At 42.2% G+C, this 14,004-nt stretch overlaps 1 protein-coding gene across 5 annotated transcripts in view; it reads left to right on the plus strand.

Moving 5' to 3' along the window:
* The window catches only part of SLC20A2 (solute carrier family 20 member 2), a 76,629-nt gene that overhangs the window by 19,056 nt on the left and 43,569 nt on the right, over positions 1–14,004 (plus strand). For 3 of the 5 annotated variants that reach the window (XM_090036801.1, XM_090036802.1, XM_090036797.1), the window contains exon 1: positions 3,094–3,346. The exons of 1 other annotated variant lie outside the window; for it this stretch is intronic. The gene's annotated coding sequence lies outside the window, so the exon portion shown is untranslated. Of the gene's footprint in view, positions 1–3,093; positions 3,347–14,004 lie in introns of those variants that run through there. One more of the 5 variants, XM_090036800.1, reaches the window with a different exon arrangement.

A 14,004-nucleotide genomic window follows, 5' to 3' on the forward strand; every position in this document is an offset into this window, starting at 1 on the left:
ATTCTTTTCTTCTCTTTTTTATATTTACAATATTGAATTATTTTGTGCAGGATAAATTAATTTTTGTCAAAATAGGCAAATTCGGTTTTATAAATCAAGAATTTTTAAATACATTTCCCTTTAAGAGTCCTACTTACATTTGAAATTAACAATGCACACTAAGGCCTACATTTACTATAATGTATTAATTATTTGAATGGGAAAAAAAAGACTTTTTATGCTGAAGTTTTAAAGAAAAATGACCGAATTGCTGCAAACCCTTGGCTAAGTGTGTGAAGCCAGTCTGTTGAAGTGCCAAACCGACTTTTATTAGCAGTAACCTTCTCTGCAGGTGAGAGTGTCTTCTTTTCAAATTATTTCAGTTACTATTTTACTCAAAATTGAAATACTTGTAGGGAGTTGAAAAAGCAGGAAGGCTTTGTTTTCCTTTTTTAATTTGTGAATAAAAATGGGCTCAAGGGAGTGAAGTCTGCTCGTTCTAAAATATTGATGAGCATGATGGCCAGGAACAGTGAGTTTAGTTCATTAACTGCAGATGATGCTTTGTGTAATGAATCAGTAGTTTTAAATGGGAAACATTTAAATAAACTTTTCTCTTATGATTCCTGTACATTTGAGTTAATTTTCTTTAATAGAACATTTAAAAATGCTGCATGCAGGCTTTCAATAGAAATTTGTTTCCATCCCAATTCAATTTTGATTATAAAAAGTAGAAAATCATTGATAAATTAGAAATGTGCCATTCATTATTTTAAGTTATAAAAAAATGTAAAAATTACAAATCAGAATGAATGCATAGTAAACTACGTATTTTTTGAATAAGTATATATCTAGATTGGTGTGTGTGTGTGTGTGTGTGTGTGTGTGTGTGTGTGTGTGTGTGTGTGTGTGTGTGTGTGTGTGTGTGTGTGTGTGTGTGTGTGTGTGTGTGTGTGTGTGTGTGTGGAATATCCAGCTGGTTAACAAGGTGAAGTACTAAATTTAGTATAAAGGCTATATACTTAGTTGCAAATCAGTATATTTAATGGCTATCAGCCATAAGAAGCAACCTTTAGGATAACAAAGTACAAATGAAAGATAAGTTTAAAAAAATGGTTATTTAAATAAAGGTGATCTATTTTCTGATTTATGAATCAGCAGCAACTTAATAACCCTAATTCCAGATGAGTCTGAGTTATAAAGTACAATAGATGACATGATTGTGTCCTGAAAACAAAAAAAGCTATTACAAAAAACGGTTTATAGATCTATCTGAAGGTTATACCGTTAGACATTTATCTGATGGGAACTGAGTTGATTTTTTTTTTTCTGCTTCTAAAATCTGTTCCTCGTAACTTATTCTGCGTTTATATATAGAGTACTTTGCCTGTTTTTTCAGTGAGAACCCAAGCTGCATGCTCTTATGAGAAAAGTTATTCTGCCTTAATAATAACTGAGGTCCCAAACAGTGATTAAGCAGAAGAAAAACTTTAAAGTTGTTTGCTTTTTCTGTGTTGCTTACTTTTATTTGATTTAAAAGTTTAGATATTCTGTCTATATATTATCAAAGTAAAGGTGAAATAATCTTTGTAACAGCACTAGTCTGTGGGGAATTGCATTAAATCAACCCCAGAAATCTGCCGTGTCAGGTCTGAGTTGGTTCATGTCATAGGAAATCCTAGTTTACGAGTTAGTATAAAAATCTGTTAAACTAAATTGATAAGAAATGATTTAATCGGACCTTGTTCTTTGTATTTGGATGCATATGTTTAGTTGTTCCTGTGAGATGCATGAGTGGAAGTTTAGGGAGAGTTGGAGTGGGCTTTAGGGTTTCACAGATTACAGCAAGAGCAGAAAAGATAAGACTTTGTGACGTGTTACAATAGAGGTTTACCCTGCCAAATGTCAAAAAATTTATAATGGAAAACAGAAGGAATAGAATTATATTTTATGTTCAACTCCTTAAAGCCACGCTGAATAGTATTTTAAAAGGGATGCATACTCGTGTTCACTCTTGCTTTTTTGTTTTTTATAATAACCCTGGGGCCCAACCATGAGTAGTCTCTCTCGTCTTCACTGGGCAGCTTGTCATTAAGAGTACTGAAATATGTGTATGTACTTGCTAATATGTGGGAGACTCCTTCTGGAAGATAGTCACTTCTCTCATTGACTAAATGACGCATGGATGGGTATGATCTGCAGTTTATTCTGAGAACAGACACCCATTTTAGAAAACCTTAAACACTCATTGCAGGGAAACATGCTGTATTCAGGTATTTGAAGACTTAAATTTTGATACTGGTTGCATAGTGGGCTCCTATATCTGCATTTAAGCATTGAAATCACTAGTCTGTTTTTCCCAAAATGTTGAACACCCAGAAATCCCTTTGAAGTATACATCCAGTTCTGAACATTTTTAAGTTTATTGATAAACACAACTGCACTTGAACTAAGTTTCTGTTTATCAGAAGTTGAAAGCTAGAGTGAAAATTTGCATTCTGTAAACTTCTTTGTAGAAAATACTTTACATCTGCCAAACTTAACATAGGAGGCAGTTGTTTCTGAGCAAATAGTACTTTTCTTTACCATGTATTTAGAAACATATTCCACTTAGGAAAGTGGAACTCAAAATTTTGATGGATTATTTTTAATGTGAACTTCTAATGTGGAAAATCCATAAGAACAAAGGTTTCCCTTTTAGGCTCCAGTTACGTAAAACTTACATTTTTAACTACAGTATATGCATTCTGAATAGTTCTGTAGACCAAATGGGACTTGACTTATCGAGTAAAGTTATGCACATGAAAAGACCTTTGCAAAACTGGGGATTTATACAGTAGTGTAACATGGAGTTTTCTTAATTTGGTATAAATATACTGTTGCTTGTAAGGACGTCTCAAAAACAACTTGATTGTGCAAAAAACTTCAGGTACTTGCATGGTGTGAAAATGTTTTTTTTCCTTCTTTGTGCCACTGCATTGGGGGGGAAAAAAAGGAGAACATTCTGTTTCTTTTAATGTGAGTTTCACTGGATTGGTTTGTACAACTGGTGACGTAGTATTGTGTTATATCAGTACCCACCCCCAGCAAAATTTCCTGTTAAGAGGAGGCAGATTTTCACCCTGCACATACGCTGATGCTTGTCAGTGTTGTCTGCTCTCCTGTGTCAGAGTTAATTTTATCCAGAGGCTGCTGTGTAAGTTGTAGAACTGTTTACCCAGTATAAGATCGTAGGTTCAAATGGGACTGCACTGACTATGATAGGATATCTATTTTAGACTTCAGACTGTATTTACGTTTAGGAAGGCAGTCATTGGAAGAATTAATTTAGCTCTTCTTGTCCTTTGAAACAACTTTCAAATACTGGGTGAGTTTAAGGCTTGTGCATGTTTCTTTTACATAATATATTTTGTTACCCTTTAATGCTTATTGTTTGATATCTCTTAATGCATCTCAAACGTCTAAAGTGTAAAGCCATAAAAAACTTTAGTTTATTAAAGTTCTTCACTCATTTGCTTGAAGAATAACACCTCAGTTCTTCCAGCTAACATCTTAAAGTGACATGAGCAATGGGGACTTGTAGCAGCTTGAATTTTTTTCCAACCTGTTTTACTTTGTTTGTGTAGCAAACTGAAACTTCACGATAACTACTTAAACAAAGCTGCTATTTTGTATTTTCAGCAAATGTTTTCAGCAGCTGTCCTAAACTTACTTAACCCACACAATAAAATACCATGCTTAATGTGCTGTATAGAATTAGTTAAAACTGCAGTCTGAACCTTGTTTTTGAAATTGCATACATTTTTAGCTTAAATGGGGACAAATGTTTAAATCTTTCAGGGCAGGGAAATAGAAGGGACTAAGAAATGAGGATCCTTTGGAAGTTTGGTAGTTGCAGGTAACAGATCTTCCTCAGTTAATCTGAGACCTTGGAAAGCTATGAATTTCGATACCATTGCCCTTAGAAATAGTTGTTTAAAATTATTATGACATACCCCTTAGTGATAGCTGTAATAGGAATTGGTTGATAAATTAAGTTCTTGTGCGTGCTGTACTTGATTTTGATTTTAAAATGATAAGTTGGATCTCTTGTGTCCTGGAGAGTAAAGCTTGCATCATACTTGGCCCTGCGACAAGTATGTCATGTAATTTAGGGCCATATAGGGATGTTCTTAGCCTAGAACCACTTAAATTACACTATGTTCCATGTTACAGATACAATATTAGTAGCTTTAATGGATAATTTTGAGTGGTGCAGCCTGCAGAGCAACGAGGGAAGATGTGAGCAATTAACGTCAATTTTATTTGCTTGTGTTTTCAGTTAACAAGTCAAATTTGATTTCCATGCAACCTTATATTTATTGCTAGTAGAGTAAATTGCAGCACTTGCTAGATGTTGCAGGATACCTATGTCTGCAGGCAGGGAATAGACACCAGACAAACTGTATTTGAGTATAAAACTTCATTATATGCACGTTTGTGGGGTGTGAATTACAAAAAGTTCCAGTGTACTAAGGTTTTTAAACTGACTTTTCAGCTAATGATATCTAGCCATTCCTCACTCTTCAGTGCAGATAAAAATGCAATTGCTTAAAAGAAAATGTCCATTGTTTTGAAACACTGCATGAAAGAACTCCTGATGTGCTTCATGTCTGAAGAAGGGCAGTATTTGTAACATTTGCCCTTAAAGTGGTTCATTTACAGCTGCCCTTTTTATTTTTGCTCATATTGAAGCAGCAAAAAAATGCTATTATACTGAGTCCCACTGAAGAACATTGTTGCTCTCCTCATCTGTTGAATGTCATTTAAAAAAGTTAGCTTCAATCAACTGTTGTGGGGGAAATGTTTGCATCACAATCAGTTTTTAAATGGACTGACATTAACCCAGTAGATTCTATTCTAGTTGTCCTGGGGAACACTGAAAGATACTCTCCCAGGTCTCAATTGTTGGTCGTTTCCTTTATTCAGCATGCTTGTTCTGCCTGGCTGTTTAGTAACAAGTTCTGGTTGCCCCCTTGGACTCTGAACTTGATAGTAATTCTTTCACCTTTCACTTCTGTAGCTGATGGTTTCTTACCCTTAGCGTTCTCTTTGGCAGCCATTCCACTGGTCAGAAAGGTCAAAACTGGCAGTGTGATTCTTCCAATTTTTAAGAAGATACTTGTCTACACTTAAAAATTTACTGTATACTTAGTAGCGGTTGCAGCAATTTTCCAAGTATAAACAGGTCCTAAGAAGGTGCTGGTTATTATTTTGACTTCTTCCTAAGGGTCCTCTTATCGTTCTGGATTAATCAAGACACTTCTTTACTAAGGTGCTGTGCTGAATTCCGCGTTGGTAAAGAAATGGCACTTAATAGTTGCAGAGCTCTGAAATAGTGCTTAGTTAGAGGCATGAAGTGGAGATGGCAAGGAACTACTGCTTTCCACAGATCAGAGCATTTCTTTTTCTTTGTGTACCAGGGTTGTATGCTGAGGTTCCAGGCCTCAAAGACCACTATAACCAGATGGATGGAGATAAGAGCTTCTGTATACTAGGTTCAGGCACGTGAGATTGGATGAAGGAGCTATTACTGAAAAAACTTGTACCCATCTGTGACAGGACGGTCCCTAGGGGTGCCGTGACCTCCCCTAGCGCCTTTGCCTACCGTGCCAAGTCTGGGTCCCGAACGCACCCTCTCTCGCCCGCCACGTCTTTGATCTTATTATCATCAATGGGAGGCTGCCTTCTTGCCCCCTTGGCATGGGGCCGGTCTTGATACCATGATTCCGGGGCTACTCCCTGTGCCGGCCCTTGCCGGCCTGTCTCGGAGACTGTTCTACGTAGCCCGCTCTCTCTCTCTTCGGGCTCCCTTCTCTCCGGGACCTTCCGCTGGGCTTGCCCCCTTCCGGGCTTCCCCTTCACAGGCAGTGCCCCACTGGGCCTGCCCAATGTCCAATATACTCGCACCTCATGTGCTCCCCTGCCCGCTCTGGGGCCCTTGCTCGCGCTCTCCGCCTGCACTCGAGCCTGTGTTCACGCCTCGCGCGTACCCGCCCACACTGGGGCCTGCTATGCCCGACTCGGGCTTCCTATGCTTGCACTCCTCATGCTGCTGCCCGCACCCGGGCCTGTGCTCCGCCTCTCGCGTGCCTGCCCCCACTGGGACCTTCGATGCCCGACTCGGGCTTCTTAAGGTTGGTGCTCAGGCAGGCTTAGCCTCACCTGGCCCCCAGACCTGCCTTCTCAGGTCTATGCCCCACTGGGGCCATTTCCAATTGGGGCTTATCCCAATATTGCCCCCGCTGGGCTGGGGTCAGGACACCCCACTACGCGGCACCCTCTGTGGTGCTAGGAACTCCCCCAGTTTACTGGGGAGCTCCTGATGAGACCTCCTCCACCCCTACAGCCTCGCCCGGTCCTCCGGTATAACAATAACTAAACAGAACCACAAGCCACACGGCCGTAACATAACAATAAGCCTACCGACTAGAACTCCTGTCAGGGTTCTCCCCCGCCCCCGTAGACTCTCAGTCAGTCAGCGTGCCGTGCCGTGCCGTGTTCTGCTCCACAGCAGAGTTGCTGCTCCTGCAGCTGCCAGAGGGGAACTGGCTCTGGCTTCAGCCTTCTCTGTTTATGAAGGCCAGGCCCTGCCCCCTGGCGGTCAGCTGACCCAATTAGTATCCATAATAACTGGCACCTGCTGCCCTAATGAATGGCAGCTAGGCCTATATCATCACTATTCAGTAGCAGGCACCCTAGTGCTCTGCTACACCATCACTTTCAATTATCTTAGTTAAATGATCATGCAGTTCTTCACTGCAAAATTAACTTGAATTTCTTCACCTGTCTTTTCTTCCATACTGCCCATAACTCTATTGCTGTGGTGCTTTTGGCTTGAGTTGGCCATTCCACTGGGGGTATAGCAAGAGGTATAATTAGCATCATAACTGTGCTGCTAATCCAGATTCCTCAAACAGTGTCAGTATGGCCACTGAAGTACAAGTTAGGCTAACCGGAAAGGAGTTAACACTCATGTAAATAACCTGAGCCAACACAGCAGTAAAGATGCATTGCATTCAGAGAGTCCTGGCACAGAGCTGATTTTTGTTCTCATTGGTGCCACAAGTCAATTTGAAGATTTTTTAAATTCTAGAATGCTGATTTAATAGCATTTTACATTCACTTTACATAGGTGTGAATGAGTGCAGAAGGTACAAGGTTGGGAAGAAACAGGCCAACGCCTTTCAAGTCTTAAATACAGAACATGGAACTTAAAATTTGGCATTCTTCTGCTGCAGGGCATTTTCCCCCCCATGTCCTTGCTGTCATAAAAACAACATGGGACACCTCTGACTCTTAGATTAGATTAGTACGTGAGGGAATGCTTACATAGCTTGGCATACCAGAGAAATCCTTGCTCTCAAAAAGAAGCATTCTACAGGCTGTAATCTGTGTTAAGCCACTGGTAGATTTCTGCAAAAAACCTTGATCAAAATGTCTTCCTTATTTCTACAAGGCCCCACAGCTGAACTCATGTCTGTTCTATATTTTTGGGGGGTTCAGAGATACGGCTCTCCTTCCCCCCCCCCCAAGGCGAAACTACCAGTAGTATCTCTTAATGGTTCAAAGGTAACCTACAACCTTATTTTTAACTAAGCTTCCTGTCCCTCTGCTACCTTTCTCCCCTTTTATTTTAAACTTTAATATTATGCTGTTAAAGAGGATGAGGAGTTGATTTTTATTTTATTCTGTGTGTTCCCTTACCTTAGAAATGTCAGGGATGTCAAATCTGACCTCCCATGTTTTGCTGGGGGATGTGTGGATTTTGAGCTGTCACTTTGCATGAAGTGACAGGAGTGATGAGTCTTTAACCATGACATCCTTTCTCCCAAGCCCTCATAACCTTGCCTTCAGCAGCAGGCTTGCATAGCAGCTTCTGAATTTTTTTATAGAGTATTTCAAAAAGGACAAGTGCAAAGTCCTGCGCTTAACACAGAACAATCCCATACACCGCTACAGGCTGGGGACTGGCTGGCTAAGCAGCAGCTCTTCAGAAAAGGACCTGCAGGTTAGTGGACAATAAGCTGAACATGAACCAACAGTGTACTCTTGTTCCGAAGAAGGCTAATGGTATACTGGGCTACATATTACTAGGAGCACTGACAGCAGATTGAGGGAAGTGATTCTTCCCCTGTCTTTGGCACTGATGAGGCCACATTGGGAGTATTGTGCCCAGTTTTGGGTCCCCCACTCCAGAAAAGATATGGACAAATTGGAAGGAGTCCAGCAAAGGGCAACAAAAATGGATAGAGGGGTCAGGCACTTGACTTATGAGTACAGACTGAGGGATCTGGACTTATTTAGTATTGTGAATAGGAGCCTTCAACTCCCTGAAGGGTGGTTTCAGAGAGGATGGAGCTAGACTGTTCTCAGTGGTGGCAGATGATAGAACAAGGAGCAATGGGCTCAAGTTGCAACAGGGAAGTTTAGGTTGGATATTAGGAAAAACTTTCTCCCTAGGAGGGTAGTGAATCAGTGAAACAGGTTACCCAGAGAGGTTGTGGAAGTTCCATCCTTAGTGGTTTTAAGACCCAACTAGACAAAGCCTTGGCTGGGATAATCTAATTGGGGCTGGTCCTGCTTTGAATGGGGTTAGACTGGATGACCTCCTGAAGTCCCTTCCAACCATCATTTTCTATGATCCTGTGATTCTTCACCCTCCAGCCAAGTATGGGAGGCTCATCAGCCATCATGAACAATGCTGTGGGGTATGCTGCAGACTTGTTTTAGGATAGCTTTGGTCCTTAGGTAGCTAATAAGAGTGCTTTAGTTCATTTTTGTGTCATTGATAGCCTCTATTGAACCAGTTTTGGACTTTGGAGTCAGTACCAGCTGATTGGGGCTGAGTGACCTTCTAACATACTGGTGGAAAATAAAGTCCCAGTACCGTCCCTATTCCAAGAGCACACTGCAGGCAGACTGTCTCTGTGGGACCAAAGAGGATATGGGGCACCATGGGTGGGGGGAGGGGTGTCCTTGGGTGAGCAATCATGTGGGAGTACAAGAGGGATCATAGATGTGGGAGGATCCTGATTAAGAAGCTGATTAGTTGGGTTTCCTGCCTTGCATGTGCAACTCTGATCAAGCCCTGCAGGTTCCTTCCTTATCTCAGAGATAACCTAGCTCATTCCTGCATTTGGAAAAGAAATGTTGCTTTAATAAAAGAGAAGAAATCCTCTTACTAAATGGCTGGGTTGGAATTAAGGTGATTGCAGTGGTCTGTATCCATCTAGAACTTTAGCTTTCACCTCTGCATGCACAAAGGCTGGCAAACCGGGAAATTCTTAGCAAAGGTTTTTCCACATGAACCCCAAAAAGATGCTGGGGAGCACTTTCTATCCAACAGGACCTTAATTCTGCCCCCATTGGGTTGCCACAAGGGGCTTATAGTCAGAAGACCTTACCCCTCTAACAAATGTTGCTATTTGGTCTTTCTATCCAACAACCAGGTTTTCAATTTGCAGAAATACCACAAAGAGGACTTGCTGTCAGAAAAGATAGAAAAGTTTGGCTGGTGTGCTGGAGTGAAGGGATTACTCATACATTTCTCTGCCTCCCTATGAACCTAACAGCTTTGATGAAATGGGATGTGGCCCTCTAGCCACTATAGATGCGCTGTATTGTACAACCTAAACAAAATGCTATTCAGTATCTCCACAGCCATTTTCTACTGCAGAAAATATAATTAGGGGACTGCAGAGTGGCATAAAAGGGAGCCAGAAACATGGTGGATGAATGTGAAGCAAAAAGGGGTCTGAAGATGCATAGCTACATACTTGACCATCATCAGAGTATCTGAGCACCTCGCAATGATTCATGAACTGATCCTCATGGTCAGGGCCATCCCTTGGTGGGGACGAGGGGTGGTGAATTGGTGTGACCACTCCGGGCCCCACGGACAGCGCCAGAAGGGCCCCGCGGATAGTGCCATTGTTGCATGCTGAGGGCGCCACCACTCCACGCGTTTGCACTCCAGCCGCTTGCCACCCCAGCCCTGCCTCTCCCCTGCACAGGTTCTGCACAGGCTGATATGCCCTGGGCCCTGCACACCCTTAGGGTTAGCTCTGCTCATGGTATCCGTGTAAGGCAGAGAAGAATCATCTCTGTTGCACCAATGGAAACTTGAGGCACTGAAACATTCAACAGCTTGTCTAAGATCACTTGGTTAGTTTGTGGCAGAGCAGGGAGATTGAACCCAGGTCTCCATCATCCCAGTCTAGCCTTTTGCCTATTATACCTGCACCTTGTCCCAGATCATGATTCTCAGTAAGGGTGCTGGGAATTCAAAGAGGAATCTATAGCACCAAAAACATTTAGCCTTATTGTGGTTTCTGACTTTGCAATAGAAGAATTGCTCTATTATTTCTTCAGTAGTAGAAAATTAAGTGAAAGCTAAATGCTGGGATTTTCTAAGGGGGTGTCTTGGGTCTAAAAGAGTTAAGAGATACTGCCTTGAATCGTCCAAGAAACTCTGAAATACATGAGACAGAGTATGTGAAGTTGGTAATAAATATATTCAACATAGGAGCAGAGATGCTTCTACCATTTCTCATGGTGTTTCCCTGCTTCAAAGTACATTTCACGGTGGAGGAATGCACAACGTTCACTTCACACCCAAATTGTTTTTCACTAAGAATTTTAAGGTGACTGTACCATGCTTTAGTAGCAGTGAATGTGTCAGAAAGCTACTGTAGCACTACTCAGGTGGTTGAAGATGTGAAGCTGAAGGCTCAAATGTCCCAATAGCCACCTAATGTCAGTCTGAGAGAACCTTCCAAAATTACTACTTTCAGGCTCCAAGACTCCCTAGGCCTAGTCTCCTCAAAGCAGAATAAAAATGGAGCAAAAATGATTTAGCTGTTGTGAAATGTAGGGAAAGTTTAAAAGGAATCTGTTACCTGTGGTTTCAAAAGTGAAGAATAATGAGCATTGCAATATCTTAGTTTCCATCAAAAGAGTTCATTAAATACTTCTATTTGTTTATCTAGTTGGGGCTGGTCCTGCTTTGAGCAGGGGGGTGGATAAGATGACCTCATAAGGTCCCTTCCAACCCTCATTTTCTATGATTATGATTTTCCGTTGATTCAGTTAGAATGATTATGGGAGTATGGATTTGATACTTTTTGTTTTCATAGATTGTAGAGTTGGAAGGGACCCCGAAGGATAGTCGTGTCTGACCCCCTGCCCCAGGCAGGAAAAGGACTGAGGTCAGACAACCTGAGTCAGGTGCCTATCTAGCCACCTCTTGAAGACCTCCAAGCTAGGTAATAGTACCACCTCTCTTGGCAGCCTGTTCCAGATTCCAGCCACCCTTACTGTGAAGAATTTTTTCCTAATGCCTAACCTGAATCTACTTTCCACTAGTTTGTACCCATTATTTCTAGTTACTCCTGGGGGTGCCCTGGTAAATAGTGCATCTCCAACTCTCTGTTGTCCTCCCTTGATAAACTTACAGGCTGCTACAAGGTCTCCCCTCAAAGGTCTCTTGTGAAGGCTGAAGAGATCCAGATCTCTCAACCTCCCCTCATAGAGTTTTGTATGGAGGCCAGTAATCATACGAGTGGCTCTCTGGACCCTCTCCAGATTCTCTGCATCCCTCTTGAAGTGCAACCCCCAGAACTGGGTACAGTACTCCCAACCATAGACTGACTAATGCCACATAGAGAGGGAACATCACCTCCCTTGATCTGTTGGTCATGCATCTGCTAATGCACGACAAGGTGCGATTGGCTTTGTTGATGGCTTCATTACACTGTTGACTCACGTTCATCTTGGAGTCATAGTTGACTCCCAAGCTCCCTCTCAGCTGCTGAGCTGCTGAGGAGGTCATGCCCCAACCTATAGGTGTGCTGGAGATTCCTCCTCCCTAGGTGGAGTATCTTGCATTTGTCTTTGTTGAATTGCATCCTATTTCGTTCTGCCCATTGACCCAATGTGTCCAGAGTGGCCTGAATCCGCTCCCTGCCCTCCAGTGTGTTAACTTTGCCCCATAAAGTCCATACCCTCATTCAAATCGCTGGTGAAGATATTAAATAACAACAGCCCAAGGACCAATCCCTGCGGGACACCACTGCCCACCTCTTTCCAGGTCGAAAATGACCCAACTACCACCACTGTCTGCGTGCAATCCCTAAGCCAGTTAGCCACCCACCTGACTGTGTAAGCATCCACTCCACAGCCTGCTAGCTTCCTTATGAGAATAGGATGTGAAACAGTATCGAAGGCCTTCTTAAAGTCCAGGTAGATGACATCTGCCTCAGCTCCAGTGTCAAGGCAGTGTGTGACCTGGTTGTAAAAGGCTATAAGGTTTGTCAGGCAGGATCTACCTGTGACAAACCCATGCTGGTTTTCTTTCAGCATCATTTCCCCTGCTGGGCCTTCACAAATACACTCTTTAATGGTTTTTTTCCAGCGTTTTCCCAAGGATAGAGGTAAGACTGACTGGCCTAAAGTCACCTGGCTTATCCCTTCTCCCCTTCTTAAAAGTGGGCACCACATTGGCTCTTTTCCAGTCCTCGGGGACCTGGCCGGACCACCGTGAGTGCTCAAACAGCCGTGCCAGCATCTCGGCTACGACACTGGCTAATTCCTTCAGCACCCGTGGCTGGAGGTTGTCTGGGGCTGCTGACTTGTACCCATCCAGCCCCTCCAAGTGCTCCTTAACTAAGTCAGCACTAACCATTGGTGGTCTAGTGCCTTCCAGACATCTGTCTATGTTCAAAGATGGACATTCATTCCATCTTTGTTTATTCAAAGATCTCCGGCATCCCATGGATATGCAGAATCTCCTTTAGACTTATCTTAGGTTGTCACTAGTTCAGAGGCTCTTGGGCCTTTTCCAATTGGGACCTTCATCTGGTTTTCTCCTTATGACTTTAATCCCTCAATGCTTTGGGGTCATGGGAAGAAACTGTGGTGGTCTTGGTGGATGAGATGTGTGGGATTAGGTTGGGGCTATTGCTAGGCAGTTTTGCATGGAGATGCTGGTGGGGTGAGGTGGGTGCCTTCCTCTTACCCACAGTGTCTTGAGAAATGCTGCTCAAATGTGATGTGAAGCTAACTGAGAGATTTTTAGCTGCTGGAGAGAGGCCACTGGCTCCTTGAAAATTCACATTGCTCTGGGACAAGGTAATGTAGGTACGGAGAGAAAGGGAGGAATGAGAAGTTGCTACCTGAGTAACTCTTGAGCCTACTGGGCACTTAGGTTTTGACCATTTTGTTTCAACATCTGGCTGTCTTTTGCGATGCAATCTGAGGTCTTTACCTCATGAGAACCATGGCTGTAGCTTATGATCTCATTAAAGTTACATTGCTATACATGAGAAAATCCGAACTTTGTGAGATGACAAGCCCTTACCTCTTCAAAGGTAAATCATTTGGAGGGCTCTGAGACAATCGGCTCACGTGTACGAATGAATGTAGCCCATCTGTTTGAAAATGAGTTCAGAGAAAGATATTCTTTCCCAGATAGTTGTTGAATGATTGTTTTGTTTGGCTTGGTAACTGCATCTCCTCTTTACAGCAGTAAAGAAGGGAGAAGAAACTACTGGTTATGTATGTAGATAATCAGGTTTTTTGTTTCTTTTTTGAGTATTTTAAACTGGGTATACTGGCTCCTGTTGAGAGAAATATTAAGATTTACAGGCTGGAAAGTTAGATCCTGAATGAGATTAATATAATGCAGTTGTGTGTTTTCTTAAAATAAAACAAGGCTTTCTCTTGAAATCAACTCCTGCCTGTGCATTTCTGTTTTTGAAAAACTGATCAAGTAGGGCAAAGAGAAATTTTGCTTCCAAGATTGCTAGAAATCTCTGAAAGTCGCACGAGAACATTGTTTATTTGAGGCTAGTTACTTTAGTAGTACATTGTAATTTGTCTTACTAGGGGAAAGATCAGATTACTTTTTGTTCACTTTTTTAGTCAAACTTCTCTTCTCTCACCTGGATCTATGTAAATATGTATGTGGGTACATTGACATAAATA

This window comes from Crocodylus siamensis, chromosome 2 (assembly GCF_052110815.1).
Source record: "Crocodylus siamensis isolate JL-2025a chromosome 2, ASM5211081v1, whole genome shotgun sequence".
NCBI lineage: Eukaryota > Metazoa > Chordata > Crocodylia > Crocodylidae > Crocodylus > Crocodylus siamensis.